Source organism: Capra hircus, chromosome 14 (genome assembly GCF_001704415.2).
Source record: "Capra hircus breed San Clemente chromosome 14, ASM170441v1, whole genome shotgun sequence".
Lineage (NCBI taxonomy): Eukaryota > Metazoa > Chordata > Mammalia > Artiodactyla > Bovidae > Capra > Capra hircus.
In genome coordinates this window covers 75,369,152-75,384,075 of record NC_030821.1, presented here as the reverse complement: position 1 = coordinate 75,384,075, position 14,924 = coordinate 75,369,152, and positions in this window count along the sequence as shown.

Genomic DNA, 14,924 nt, shown 5'->3' with positions numbered 1-14,924 from the left:
TACCTCTTATCTGGCCTCTGATTGCATATCACGCTCATATTCTGTGGTTAGTTTAGTTGCTAAGTTGTGTCTGACTCTTGCGACCCCATGGACTGTAGTCCGCCAGGCTCCTCTGTCCATGGAATTTTCCAGGCAAGAATACTGGGGTGGGTTGTCATTTCCTTCTCCAGGGGAATTTCCTGATCCAGGGATTGAACCCAGTTCTCCTGAACTGCAGGCAGATTCTTTACCAACCTATAATACAAACTTCTAAATATTTTTTTACAATACACTTTTGTATTATAAAATTTTTGTATTTTTTATAATACATGTATATGTATGGCTGAGTCCCTTCACTGTTCACCTGAAACTACCATAACATTGTTAATTGGCTATACTTCAATCAAAAATAAAAAATTTTTAAAAAGGCCTTTAAAAATTTAAAAAATAAAGTACAGTCATATTGTTTACAGTTAAAAAAATATTTTGAGCTAAATTAAAAATAAAACTAATCAAAAATCATTTGCTATATTAAAAGTAGTACTGTAAGATGAATTTATAGCAATATGCATATATTAGAAAAGAAGGTCTAAAATCAATAAAATTAGAAAAAAGAGCCATATAAGCCTAAAGCAGAAAAAAGAAGTAATAAAATTAGTAAAAGAAATTGATGAACTTGAAAGCAGAAGAAAAGTAGAAAAAAGCCAGTTATTTGAAAAGATTTAAAAAACTGATAAACCTCTACCCTGTCTAATCAAGAAAAAAGAGACAGAAAAGGCACAAATTACAGTATCAGAAATGAAATCCTCACTGCTTATCTCATGTACATTAAGGATAAAAAGGAATATTATAAATAATTTTCTTTGACGATTGATGAAATAGGTCTGCTGCTGCTGCTAAGTCACTTCAGTCGTGTCCAACTCTGTGCGACCCCATAGACGGCAGCCCACCCGGCTCCCCCATCCCTGGGATTCTCCAGGCAAGAACACTGGAGTGGGTTGCCATTTCCTTCTCCAATGCATGAAAGTGAAAAGTGAAAGTGAAGTCGCTAAATAGGTCAATTTGTTTAAAAAGATGTAAACTACTAAAACTCATACAAAGAGAAATAGTTAATCTGAATACACATATCTATTAGAGCGTTTTACCCAATAATTAATAACCTTCCAAGAAAGATGGCACCAAAGCTAGATGGTTTTACTGGTGGATTCTGCAAATATTTAACAAAGAAATAAAACCAATACTATTTGATTTCTCCCAGAAAATAGAATCAGGGAGAACACTTTCTAACTCATTCTCTGAGGAGGCCAACAGTACCCTAATATCAAGTTCAAGCAATTACAACAAAAGATGTTTACAGATCAACATCTCTAATGAATATTGATATAAAATCTTGTAACAAAATCAAATTCAAGAATGTATAAATAGAATTATATGTTCAAATTCCAAGTGGAATTTGTTCCAGGTATAGAAGACTGGTTTTATATTCCAAAACCAGTCAATGCAAATCACCTTGTCAACAGGCAAGAAAATACATATGATCAAATCTATTTATATAGGAAAGGCTTTTGACAATATCCATTCATGACAAAAACTCTCAGCAAACTATAAAGAAAGGAGAACTTCCCCATCTTGATAAAGAACCTCTATAACATACAAACAGCTAATACCAAACTTAATGGAGTGAACCAAGGTGCTTTCCCTCTAAAATTAAGAACAAGGCAGAGATACCCTCTCTTCAGCATCATTTTAGAAGTGCAATAAGACACACACACAGAGAAACCCAAAAAGGAAATAAAAGGTATACAGATTTGGAAGAAAGAAATAAAATTGTCTTTGTTCACAGATGACATGTTTCTTCTGTCAAAAATTTTAAATAGCCAAAACATTTCTGGAGATAGTAAGTGATTATCGCAAGATTAATATAAAAGTGAATTGCTTTCTTTTATATCAACATTGAACAATTGGAACTGAAAATTGAAAATTACTATCATCCTCTGTCCATAAGATGCTCCAAACATGAATACTGGAGTGGGTTGCCATTTCCTTCTCCAGGGGATCGCTCTGAGCCAGGGTTCAAACCGGCATCTCTTTCATCTCCTGCATTGGCAGATGTGTTCTGGAACTAGCGCCAGCTGGGAAGCCCCAACAGTTCAGTTCTGTTCAGTAGTTCAGTCATGTCTGACTCTTTGTGACCCCATGGACTGCAGCACACCAGGCTTTCCTGTCCATCACCAACTCCTGGAGCTTACTCAAACTCATGTCCATCGAGTCGGTGATGCCATCCAACCATCTCATCCTCTGTCATCCCCTTCTTCTCTCGCCTTCAATCTTTCCCAGCATCAGGGTCTTTTCCAACGAATCAGTTCTTTGCATCAGGCGGTCAAAATATTGAAGTTTCAGCTTCAGCATCAGTCCTTCCAATGAATATTCAGGACTGATTTCCTTTAGGATGGACTGGTTTGACCTCCTTGCAATCCAATGGACTCTCAAGAGTCTTCTCCAACACCACAGTTGAAAAACATCAATTCTTTGGCGCTCAGCTTTCTTTATTTATACTCTAACTCTCACATCCATACATGATTACATGAAAAACCAAAGCTTTGACTAGACGGACCTTTGTTGGCAAAGTAACGGGAACCACAAAACTCTGATGAAATTAGAGATCTAAATAAATGGAGAGAGTCCATGTTCTCAGGTTGATAAACCCAATATTATTAAGAAATCCATCCTTTACAAGTTATTCTACAATTCAATGGAGAGTATGGGAAATTATTGTTAAATGGGTATGGAGTTTTCGTTTTGGAAGATGAAAAGTATTTTGGAGATCTTGGTGATGTTTACACATGAATATGAAAGTACACTTAAAATGGCTAAAATGGTAAATTTCAAGTTATGCATATTTTACCACAATTTTAAAACATGGACCGAAAAGCTGAACAGATATCTCACCAAAGGTATAGAGAAGGCAAATAAACATGGAAAGGTACACATCATTTGTTATTAGGGAATCACAAATCCAACCAACAGTAAAAGACTACTACACATCCATTGGGTTTCCCAGGTGGTGCCCTGGAGGAGGCCATGGCAACCCACTCCAGTACTCTTGCCTGGAAAATCCCATGGACAGAGGAACCTGGCAGGCTGTAGTCCACAGGGTCGCACAGAGTCGGACATGACTGAAGAGACTTAGCACGCATGCACACATCCATTAAATGGTTAAAGTACAAAAAACTGGGAATACCATTTCTGGTAACAATTACACCTACCAGCCAGATCGTGGTTGCTAATATCATTCTCCAGTAAAAGGAACCAGGATTCCTTAGAGAAATACATAGATGACTGGGTCATGAAATACACAAGATGTGCCTTGTGATAACTGAAAAGTTTGGAAGCTAAAAAATGTAAAATGATGGAGGGGAATCTATTAAAGGAATGTAGGAGCCAGGTGAAAGAATTCCCAACTCTCAATAGCCAAAGCTGGAACCCTTGAAGCAAAATCTTACAGTGCTATTATTGGATTAAAACCTAAAGTATAAAGTAACAATTCCTGGGTCCATCCTGATATAAATAAATGGTTGAATAAATAAATAAGTGGGGGAGAACACACAATTCTTCAGTGCAGAAGAAGTCCAAATAATGTATGTAGATACCGTGCCCTCCGGAGGGTTGATCCCAACCCTTTTGTGTGGGCTGTGCTTAGGGACTTTCTTCTTAAAAGCACAGTAAGGAAAAGGGAAGAAAAAAGTAACAACAGTGGAGAAAGCCGACAAACACTCTCTTAGCCAGGTGATCAAGGTAACAACAACAGTGCTAAGTCGTGTTGATGGCATATACCCTTGGTGCAATGTGACGAAAATGGCATTTTTCTTCTCAAAATGGTGGTTTTCCTCTCAAAAGCCCATCATCATCCTAATCTAATCATGAGGAAACTCTCAGAGAAATTTCAGTTAAAAGGACATTCTACAAAATATCTGACCAGGACTCATCAACAATCAGGACCATCCAAGGAACCCAAGAAGGAACATCAGGAAGCCCAAGAACACACAACGACTAAGTGTAATGTGGGGTCTTGCTTGGGATCCTGGAGAGAAAAGGTCATTAGGTAAAAACTAGGGAACTATGAATAAAATATCTTTATATAAAATATCATTAACTGTAGCTAATGGCAATGCAACAATATTGGTTTCATTGTAACATGTCCTACATTAATGTGACATATAAGCAAAAGGGGAAACCAAGTGCGGGGTATATAGGAATTCTAGTACCATCACAATTTTCCTGTTAATTTAAAACTGTTCTAAATTTAAAAGTTATTTAAAAAGAGAAAAAACATTAGTTTAGGTTTGAGAAATTACATGGAAAATAAAATTGAAGACAGTCAAATCCCTGAAATAAATGATTATGTTTTTGCCAACATCTAGAACATAGAAAGAATATTTTTAATCATTAAAAAAACAAGAAGTACATTAGAAAAACAGGCAAATCACAGAAGAAACACATACAAAAACACATGAAACGCACGACAAAGTTCTCAACTTCTCCAACTGCTGCTGCTAAGTCGCTTCAGTCGTGTCCGACTCTGTGTGACCGCATAGACGGCAGCCCACCAGGCTCCCCCGTCCCTGGGATTCCAGGCAAGAACACTGGAGTGGGTTGCCATTTCCTTCTCCAATGCATGAAAGTGAAAAGTGAAAGTGAAGTCTCTCAGTCGTGTCTGACTCCTAGTGACCCCACGGACTGTAGCCTGCCAGGCTCCTCCGCCCATGGGATTTTCCAGGCAAGTGTACTGGAGTGGGGTGCCATTGCCTTCTCTGCTGCTAAAGACAGTCAAATGAAACAAAGTTAACTTTTTTTTTTTTTTAAATCTCTTGGTTTGGCAAAGATTAGATTGAAAATCCTGGGCTGGGAAGATGTGTAGAAATGGGCACTTTCATGCATTGTTGATGGGAGATGAACTGGTAGACATTTTTACAACAAATTTGACTACAGCTATCAAAATTTAATTTGGCCCAAGAGTTCTACTTCTCTGAAAAAAATCGTAAATAAGGATTCATTTCTGGGCACAAATATGCTAATTCTAGAATATTAACTGGAAATTTATTTTTAACATTGAAAAGGGCAGATGACCTAAAAGCCCATGAGAAGGGAAGTGGTTAAAAAAATTCATGGCATGTCCAGGAAAATCTGTTTATCCATTTAGAAAGAGTCAGGCACTATATGGGACTATTGCTAAGAAATAGTTTAAGTGAAAACAGCAATTTTCAGAACCATGCTTATATTATTACCTTCTGTATCTACATATACAGATTTATGTGTGTTTAAGGGCTTAGAAAAGAACTATAAAACCATGCAGTGATATGTTTGAATCTGTGTCTTTGGGGAAGGGGAAAGGGTAAGGAGAGCTTTCTGTTTTTGTTTGTTCGAAATATTTACATTTCTTTACTGAGATATAACTGATGTATAAATGATGTTAGTTTCAGGTGTACGAAAGGACGATTTGATATTTGTACACACTGAAAAATGATCACTATAATTAGTCTAGATAACATCCATCACCACAAAACTATATATTTTTTTCTTGTGATGAGAACTTTTAAGATTACTCTCAGCAACTTTAAAATATACAATAGAATATTATTAACTATATGAGCATGCTAAGTTGCTTCAGTCATGTTTGACTTTTTCAACCCCATGGGCTGCAGTCTGCCAGGTTCCTCTGTCCATGGAATTCTCCAGGCAAGAATACTGGAGTGGGTTGTCATGCCCTCCTCCAGGGCATCATCTAGGCCCAGGGATTGAACCGGCATCTCCTGTGACTCCTGCTTACCATTGAGCCACCAGGCAAGCCCCCATTATTAACTACAGTTAAGTTATATGTATTAATAGAATGGAATATGAAATCATAGACTGGAATATTACTAAGTTGTTTACATTTATATTTTTCTAAATTATACTTGATGTATGTCTTCATTTTGAAAAACACAAAATTAGCCATCCTAAGTTCGTCTTTAAAATATTCTTTGGAACTTTATTAACACATCAAATTCCAAAGCTTGGGAGCGCATGGGTTCCACCCAAGCTCCTCTGTCCACACAGCTTCCTGAGTACAGGGGGCTCAGGCTGTAGAAGCTGCAAAATGGCCAGCTAGCAGCAGCGGTGTGGACTGTTAATTCTCTTCAAGCTGAACACCATCCAGCCTGATTTTTGTCTGTGCTTTGGAAACAACTGGAGAGATGAAATGGTGTATTTATCCTAACAAGATTTTTAGTCTGAAGGTTGGAGAGTCTTGATCATGATTCCAGCTCATCGCTAAGCAGGTCACATAACTGGTACTCATTTTACAAATAAATCAGAATAAGAAAAATAAGACCAGCATCTGCTCACTCACATGGGTATGGCGAGGCTCAAACAAACTATTAGATGTAAGTGCCCAGTGACAGTAAAGCATCCTAGAATGTAAGTTAGGACTCGATTGTCCAAAATAGCGAAGATGATAATGCTGAGGTGACCCCTGTCAGGATCTCTCCTGGGGCCTCCAGGGTCACCCGCTGAAGGGGGCCCCTATGGAGCAGTTCTCTGCTGACCATGATCCCCTCTAGGGTCTTCTGAGATTGGATCTGCCTCTGAGACCCTCTCAGCGCCCTGGTCTCTCCTCCTGCAAAGTCAAATGTTAATATGCCCCGTGCCTTTGTGCTTCTGGTTAATAGAAGTCCTTGTCTTTCAGCAGTGGCCTTGCTCGCTGTCATCAAAAAGGGACATGTGGGGACGTTTCGCATTCTTGTAAGTGACAGGCTGGAAGCGCGTCCCTCCCCTCACTCGCCTTGGGTTCACTTTTTAGTGACAACTGTTTTAAACATGAGCTTCAGAACTTGCCTTCCACAACTGTCCTCCCTTGCGTGGCCCTGGACACAACAAATACGCCAAACAAATGCGTGAACAAATGATGATGATGATAAAGAGCACTCACCACATGCAAACATTGTTCTAAGAACCTCATGTACAGTAACTCATTATGAACATATAATTCCCACCCCAGCTCTGTGAGGCAGGAACATCATTATGCCCATTTTACAGATGGGGCCATGAGACATCAGGAGACCCATGTTCATATAGCCAAGAAGTTTTGGGGCCGAGATTTAAGCCCAAGCATTTCTTGGATCCAAAACATGGCCACAGCCACTAAAATATATTATGCTGCCTTATTTTTTTTAACCATCAAGGATTTTGAAGTGGATCAATTGCATGTTCTCTCAATCCTTCTTGTCCTGCCTCATCAAAGCTGAATGTACTTACCCTCTCACACCCTGGGTCTTTCTTTGTTTGGAGTACATGTGTCCAATTGGTAAAAAATCTAGTCATCCTCATAACTTAGTTCAAATGTTTCTTCCTCCAGGCAGTTCAGTCTTTCAATCATGTCTGACTCTTTGTGACCCCATGGACTGCAGCACACCAGACTTCCCTATCCATCATTAACTCCTGGAGTTTGCTCAAACTCATGTCCATTGAGTCAGTGATGCCATCCAACCATCTCATCCTCTGTCATCCAGGGGGCCTTCCATGAACACTTCCTTCTCTGGGTTCCCCAAGCCTCCTGAGCTTTGGTCTCATAGCTCATCACAGTCCCTTGTCTGTCTGTCTGCATCTGAGGATGCATGTCTTCTCATGGCTAAACTCTGGAGCCAGACTCCCCAAGACTGAATCTTGGCTCTGCCATTTGCTGCCTGCATGACCTTGAGAAGTTGATCTAAACCTCTTTGCCTGTTTTTCTCTTTTAACCTATAAAATGGGGATGATAATGTGAGGGTTAAAAGATTACACTACAGTAAAGAACTTGGAACACTGTTTGGTACACAGTAAGGGTTTTATATCTATCCGCCTCTAAACCCTAAACACTGTTAGAGCTGATTTCTGAATTCTCCAGGCCTGGTATAGTATCTGGCACATAGTAGGTACTCAGTAAACATCTGCAGACTAAATGGATACACATGCAAACAGCTCTTGGGAGAAGGTGCAGGGACTCATAGGCACACCTAGTGAAGTGAAGTCGCTCAGTCGTGTCCGACTCTTTGCATGCCTAAGAGACCCAGAAAAACTCCTTCCCTGTGACAAGAGAGAGACACGTAGGGGTGAAAAAGACATCTTCCCAGGTATATCCTGGACAAGCAGAGTGGGATAGGGAAGAGGGGCAAGCAGCCCTGTGGAGGGAAGTCATTAATGCCGCACATTCTTCTATCAGCAAGGGATGGGGATGGTTTCTGAAGACTGCATGGTGTCGGGGAGAGCACGCAGCTGGGAGTGAGAAGGCCTGACCTATGGTTGGTGGGCGAGGTGGCTGTAGACCTGCAAGTCTGAGTCCTCCTGCCAGGTAGGGGGCCAGGAATCAGCAGTTGTTAGGAACTGATCATTCCTACCTGCATGCTAAGTGGCTTCAGTCGTGTCCGACTCTTTGTGACCCTGTGGGCTGTCGCCCACCAGGCTCCTCTGTCCATGGGATTCTCCAGGAAAGAATACTGGAGTGGGTTGCTATGCCCTCCTCCAGGGGACCTTCCCGACCCAGGGATCGAACCCGTGTCTCTTGCATCTCCTGCATTGACAGATGGGTTCTTTAACCTAGCGCCACCTGGGAAGGCCCCAGATTTTTTGTAACTCCCACACATTCATATGCTGATGCCCTAACCCTTGGTGTGTTTGGAGATGGGGCCTTTGGGAGGTGACTAGGTCCTGAGGCAGGGCCCTGGTCTGATAGGGTTAGTTCAGAAAGGCCACACAAGGATATAACGAGAAGGAGGCCATCTACAAGCCAGAAGGTGAGTGTGCACCAGAATCTGACTGTGCTGCCTCTTTGATCTCAGAACTCCAGCTTCCAGAGCTGTCAGAAAACCCATTTCTGCTGCTTCAGCCACCCAGCCAATGGCATTTCTTTATGGCAGCCAGGGCGGGCTTAAGCAGCACCTTAGCCTTTGTGGTCTTTCTGTAACCGGCTTTATTCTCTCTGTAGTACCTGCTGAGCCATGCCTGTGCTCCTATTTGAGTATCCATACATTTGTGGTATCTTCTGTGTGCTCTTCTACTGCCCTGCAAGACCACACAGCCCCAATACAGACCCTTTGGCAGGTCATTTGGGGAGTGTCCTCTGCGTTTGCTTATATAAAACCTGTGGCCATGAACTTCTATGTGTGTGTCTTCTCTGCGCACGCAGGAGTGTTTCTTTGGAGGGTCCCCCCACAAGTGGCTGACTGGGAATCGCTTACGCACATGCTTTATTAGCAGCTGCCAAAGAGCTCTGCAAAGTTGGCTGCATCAGCTTACACGCCCAAGTTGGGAGGATTTGAGGATGTCTTTGAACGTGAATTTATTATCTCCTCCCTTCCCCATAACTGTCTTGCAGTCTCCTGGAAGGAAGTGAAGTACTCTGGGACCTTGGGAGGATGTAGCTGTACATTAAGAATGATGCTGCTTGCCAGAACCCAGAGAAGAATACAGCTTAGGAAGGACAGTCATGACTAATGAGAAAGGCTTTGTTTCGAGGTCTGCCACTAACTCCCAGTTACTTTGGGCAGGTCTTTACCTCTCAATGCCCAGGAAAGTCAGGGAGTTTTAATCAAGTACCAGAGCTGTAGGAGGTGGAAAGTGTCACTTACAGGATTCACTGAATCCTCCTGTTGCACCAGCAACTGCAGAGTACCGAGGGACACACCTATGACGCCACCTCTATCCTTCCTCTGGAATTCACAGATCAGTTAAATGAATTCTAGAGTTTGTTGCTCAAAGAAATCATCAGAGATATAGGCTCTTTTATCATCAATCTTTTCATTGTCATGCTTGTCACTTAATGGTTGCAAAGTGGCTGACACAGCTCCAGGCATCACATCATACTTAAGGCAACAAAAAGGGAGCGGAAGCAATTCCAAATGGTCATGTCTCTTTCTTTAGGAATGCAAAAACGTCTTCAGATATTCCCCAGCAGTCTTCCCTTAAAATTCTATTGGCCAGCACCATTTCTCACCACCACTTTTAGCTGTAAGGGAGACTGTTACAGGGTAGAGCTTTGAAAGGGGGGTGGTAGCCTAACTACCTGCAAGTCATCTACTTAGGATTCTCGATGCTTTCTGTAGTTTTGCCAGGGAAAGAGATGGTCTTGAAACAAGTTGAAGGTTCTGGTCATTCCCTGTCATATGCTTCCTCCAGGTCCTGACCTGAATAATTATCCTTGTTCAAAGACATTCAGAATTGTTTCAAATCTCAGCAAGATAGTGTAGAATAGAAGTTAATAAGCTGATCCTAAAATTCCCAAGGAAATACAAAGTCCTAATAATAGACAAACAATTCTGAAAATGAACAAAGTTGAAGGACTCACCCTTCCTAATAAACTCACTAGAAGTCTACAGTAATTAAGACTATGTGGTATTACCACATACAAATCAATAGAGCAGAACTGAGAGTACAGAAATAAGCTCATCCATTTATGGTTAATTGATTGTTGCAAAGAATGCCAAGACAATTAAATGGGATAAAAACATCTTCTAAAAAGAAATGGTGATGAGACAACTTCTTATCTTATACAAGAGAATGAATTTGGACCCCTACCTCACACCAGACATAAAAATCACCTAAAAATGGATCATCAGTTCAGTTCAGTTGCTCAGTCATGTACAACTCTTTGCAACCCCATGGACTGCAGCACGCTAGGCCTCCCTGTCCATCACCAACTCCCAGAGCTTACTCAAACTCATGTCAATCGAGTTGGTGTTGCCATCCAACCATCTCATCCTCTGTCGCCCCCTTCTCCTCCTGCCTTCAATCTTTTTCAGCATCAGGGTCTTTTCTAATGAATCAGTTCTTCACATCAGGTGGCCAAAGTATTGGAGTTTCAGCTTCAGCATCAGTCCTTTCAATGAATATTCAGGACTGATTTCCTTTAGGATTGACTGGTTTGACTGGTCAAAATTCAAACCAGTCAAACTAGTCAAAATCGACCATAGACAAAATAAATCATCAGTCAAAATGCAAGAGCTAAAACTATAAAGCTTTTAGAAGAAAACACAGGTGTAAATCTTTGTGATCCTGGTTTCTTAAGATAACACCAAAAGGACAATGAGAAAATTAAAGCAATGGATTCATTAAAACTAATGAATTTAATTCATTAAATTAGACTTCATTAAACTAGACTTCATTAAAATTAAAAACTTGTGTGCAGAGGACAGTGTCAAGAAGGTTAAAAAGACAACCCATAGAAAGGAAGAAAACAGACATCATATATCTGATAAGGGACTCATATCCAGGACCTTAAAGAACTCTGACAACTCAACAATAAGGGGGTTTAAAATGGGCAAGGGATTTAAATCCTTCTTCGAGAAGATATGAAAATGCAAATAAACATGTGAAAAGACACTTAACATCATCAGCCATTAGGGAAATGAGATCCACTTCGCACCCACTATAAATGGTGAAATGGACTGAATGTTTGTGCTCCCCCTAAAATTCCTATGTTGAAGTGCTATCCCCTGCGATGGCATTTGGAGGTGAGGTCTTTGGGAGGAAATTAGGATGGAGTCCTCAAGAGTGTGATTTAGTGTCCCTTCTTACCATCTCTCTCTTCCACATGAGGACAGAGCAAGGCGATGACCATCTGCACACCAGGAAGAGAGCCCTCATCAGAACTGAATCTGCTAGGCTTTGATCCTGGACTTTGCAGCCATCACAATTATGAGAAATAAGTAATTCTTAAGCCATCCATCCAGTATCTGGTATTTTTGTGATAGAAGTCAAACCTGACCAAGACAGCTGGAGTATAATCGCAAATACTGTTGAGGAGGTAGAGAAACTGGAAGCCTCTTACATTGCTAGTGCCAATGCAAGATATCACATCCACTTTGGGCAACAGTTTGGTAATTCTTCAGCTAGCTAAACATACAGTTACCATACGACCCCGGCAATCTACTCTTGAGTACATATTCAAAAGTGTTCAAACAAATATTTGTACATGGATGTTTATAGCAGTATTTTTCATACTAGCCAAAAGTGGGAAAACCTCAATTAGAGAACGGTTAAACAAATGTGGCATATTCAAAGGAGCGATATGCAGCTATAGATAGGAATGAAGTAATTGTCCAATATAGATTGCCCCTGAAAAAATTATGCCAACTGAGAAAAGGCAGGCACAAAAGGCCACTTATTTTGTGATTCCATTTATACACCATGCCCAGAATAGGCAAATCTATAGTGCCAGAAAGCAGATTAGTGATTGTCAGGGGATGGGGGACAGGGAGGATAAATCAGGACTGACTGCTAATAGGTACCAAGTTTCTCTGACACTGGTGGCAATTTTCTAGAATTAAATAATGGTGGTAGTTGCACAATTCTGTGAATATGCTAAGAACCAATGAATGGAACATTTTAAAGAATTTCATGGTACAAGGATTGTATCCCCTTCATCTTCAGCATCATAATGATAGAAGGGTAACCTAGGGCAGATGTTCCCAGAATCCTGAATTGGGTGAAATTTCAATATTTCAAAATAATTTGGGGACATGGTTTTCCAATTAAAAAAATTTTTTTGTTGTTAAATAAGATGTTAAAAAGAAACCTCTATTATATGCTACCATCATAATTGTTTAAAAAGGTATTCTGATTTCCCACATCAATAAGTGGGAAGGACATATTCTTGGAACAAAGCTCAGTTCTTAAAATTGACTATTTACTTTTTTGAACAATATACGATATTCATTCATTCATTACTTAAAAATGCTAACATCGGGCACTGTGCTTGACTTTGGGCAGGGCTGGTCACCAGCTGTAACCCACTGGTACATCATTGGCTCTGACGGGCAGGACCTGGATGTAACACCAGCTGGGATGTCTTTTGAAAATCATTCCTCCTGTTAGACCTACAGAAGTGAGCAACACACAGTCCTTTCCTCAAGGAAAATCCGGGCTTTTAGGGAGACAGATATTAAATAGGCACACATACTCGGAATCTGTGATTAAATATTTTGACAAGTGCTCTGAAAGACAAGTAGTGGACTCACAGAGGATGCACTTCTAATATTAACAGGGCAGGGCTCTCAGAGGCTTTCTTTTTCTTGTTCCACCTTGGACTGGTGAAAACTTCACAGATCTGCACAGATCCAGAACTGGGAAACGCCAGGGTAGGTGAAAGGGCTCCATGAGAAATGTGACAAGTGACAAGTGTCAGAGGAGACTGTAGGGATACGATGGAAGCTGTTCGCACCAAAGCGCAGAGGTGTGTCTTTGTCCCGAGCAGCCTGCCTGGGCAATCGTTCAAAGCGAGAAGCCAATCTGGTGGGAACAGTTGGACAAGAAGGTGTGAGCTGTGAGCTTGTCACGTATCTGTCACCCTCCCAGGAAAGCCAAGAAACCTGGCCTAGCAGCCATGACTTCTCTCCAATCAGAGTGTCTTCTGGACAGGCAACACGTGCCTCCAGCTGATGACGGGAAGAAGAAGAAAAAGGACATGGACAGATTTCCTCCAGGGTGTCAGGCACCCTCCCAGCATTGTATATTTGCTCTCAGCCTCTCTTTTAACCACAGTTACCTAAGCTCCCCTCCAATGGCTGGGACTGTTTGTGTGTGAGCGGGGGAAGTTTGACTTCTCCAGAAAGGAGGTTTGGCTTCTCTGAACTGGAACCTTGGCCTAGAATTGCTTCCTGAGCCAAGAGGAGAGCTAAGAGCTGAAAGAGTGAACCAGGGCCACGTCGGCAAGGCAAGCTGAGGTCTCGATCTTGGCTAAGCAGACCGACATCACTTTCTTTCAGTTGGGAGTGTCAGAGACCGAATCAAGAGATGAAGCTGGTGGCCCTTGTCTTCATTTTACAAAAGTTTAAGTAAATCAACCCTTTATCCGGTTATCCTTGTAGACCTGATAGAATTCAGCAAAATAATTGACCAACACTGTAAAAAGCATCAAAAGCAAATAACTTGTTTGTCCAAATCAAAAAGAGAATTCTTTAGGTCAGGGGTTCAGTGGCCATGGCTCTTGGATGAAATCCAACCCACAGTCTGTTTTGTGAATAGCGTTGTTGGCATCCAGCTATGTCCATTTTTATCTGTATTGTCTGTGGCAGAGTTGAATGGTTGTGACGTAGACCATATGGCTTACAGAGCCAAAATATTTCTTATCTGGCTTTTCGTGGTATAAAGTTTGCCAAGTCCTGTTTTAGGTCTTCAGTGCACAGAATTTTATATACCCAGACATGTTGCATTCATTCATTCATGCAATACAGGCTAATTGAAAACTTACTGTTGATATCGAGCAGGATCCCATGGGCTTCCAGGACACAAAGCCTTCCTGTGTCTATTTCTTGATCACAGGAAATATGCTTCATTCAGCCTTAGGAGTCTGCCTTCAGCAGAACTGACTCAGCCTATGTGGGGCTTCTGACCCCAGGGATGGGGCCCTGGCTGGCACCTGGCTGCTGAACAGACTCCAGGTCTCCTTGAACTCCCCTCTCCTAAAGTTTCGGGTGTTTGGACCATAAGGAAGGCTGAGCACCGAAGAATCGATCCTTTCAAACTGTGGTGCTGGAGAAGACTCTTCAGAGTCCCTTGGACAGCAAGGAGATCCAGTCAATCCTAAAGGAAACCAACCCTGAATATTCATTGGAAGGACTGATGCTGAAGCTGAAGCTCTAATACTTTGGTTCATTGGAGACTCATTGGAAAAGACCCTGATGCTAGCAAAGATTGAAGGCAAAAGGGAAGGGGGTGGCAGGGAATGAGATGGCTAGACAGCCTTATCAACTCAATGGACATGAATTTGAGCAAACTCAGGGAGAGAGTGAAGGACAGAGGAGCCTGGCATGCTGTAGTCCATGGGGTTGCAGAGAGTTGGACATGACATAGTGACTGAATAACAGCAAAAACCATCCTTTCCCATCCTGGTGTTTCTTTCACCTTCTGGATCAGCTCAACAAGTTTTCCTTATT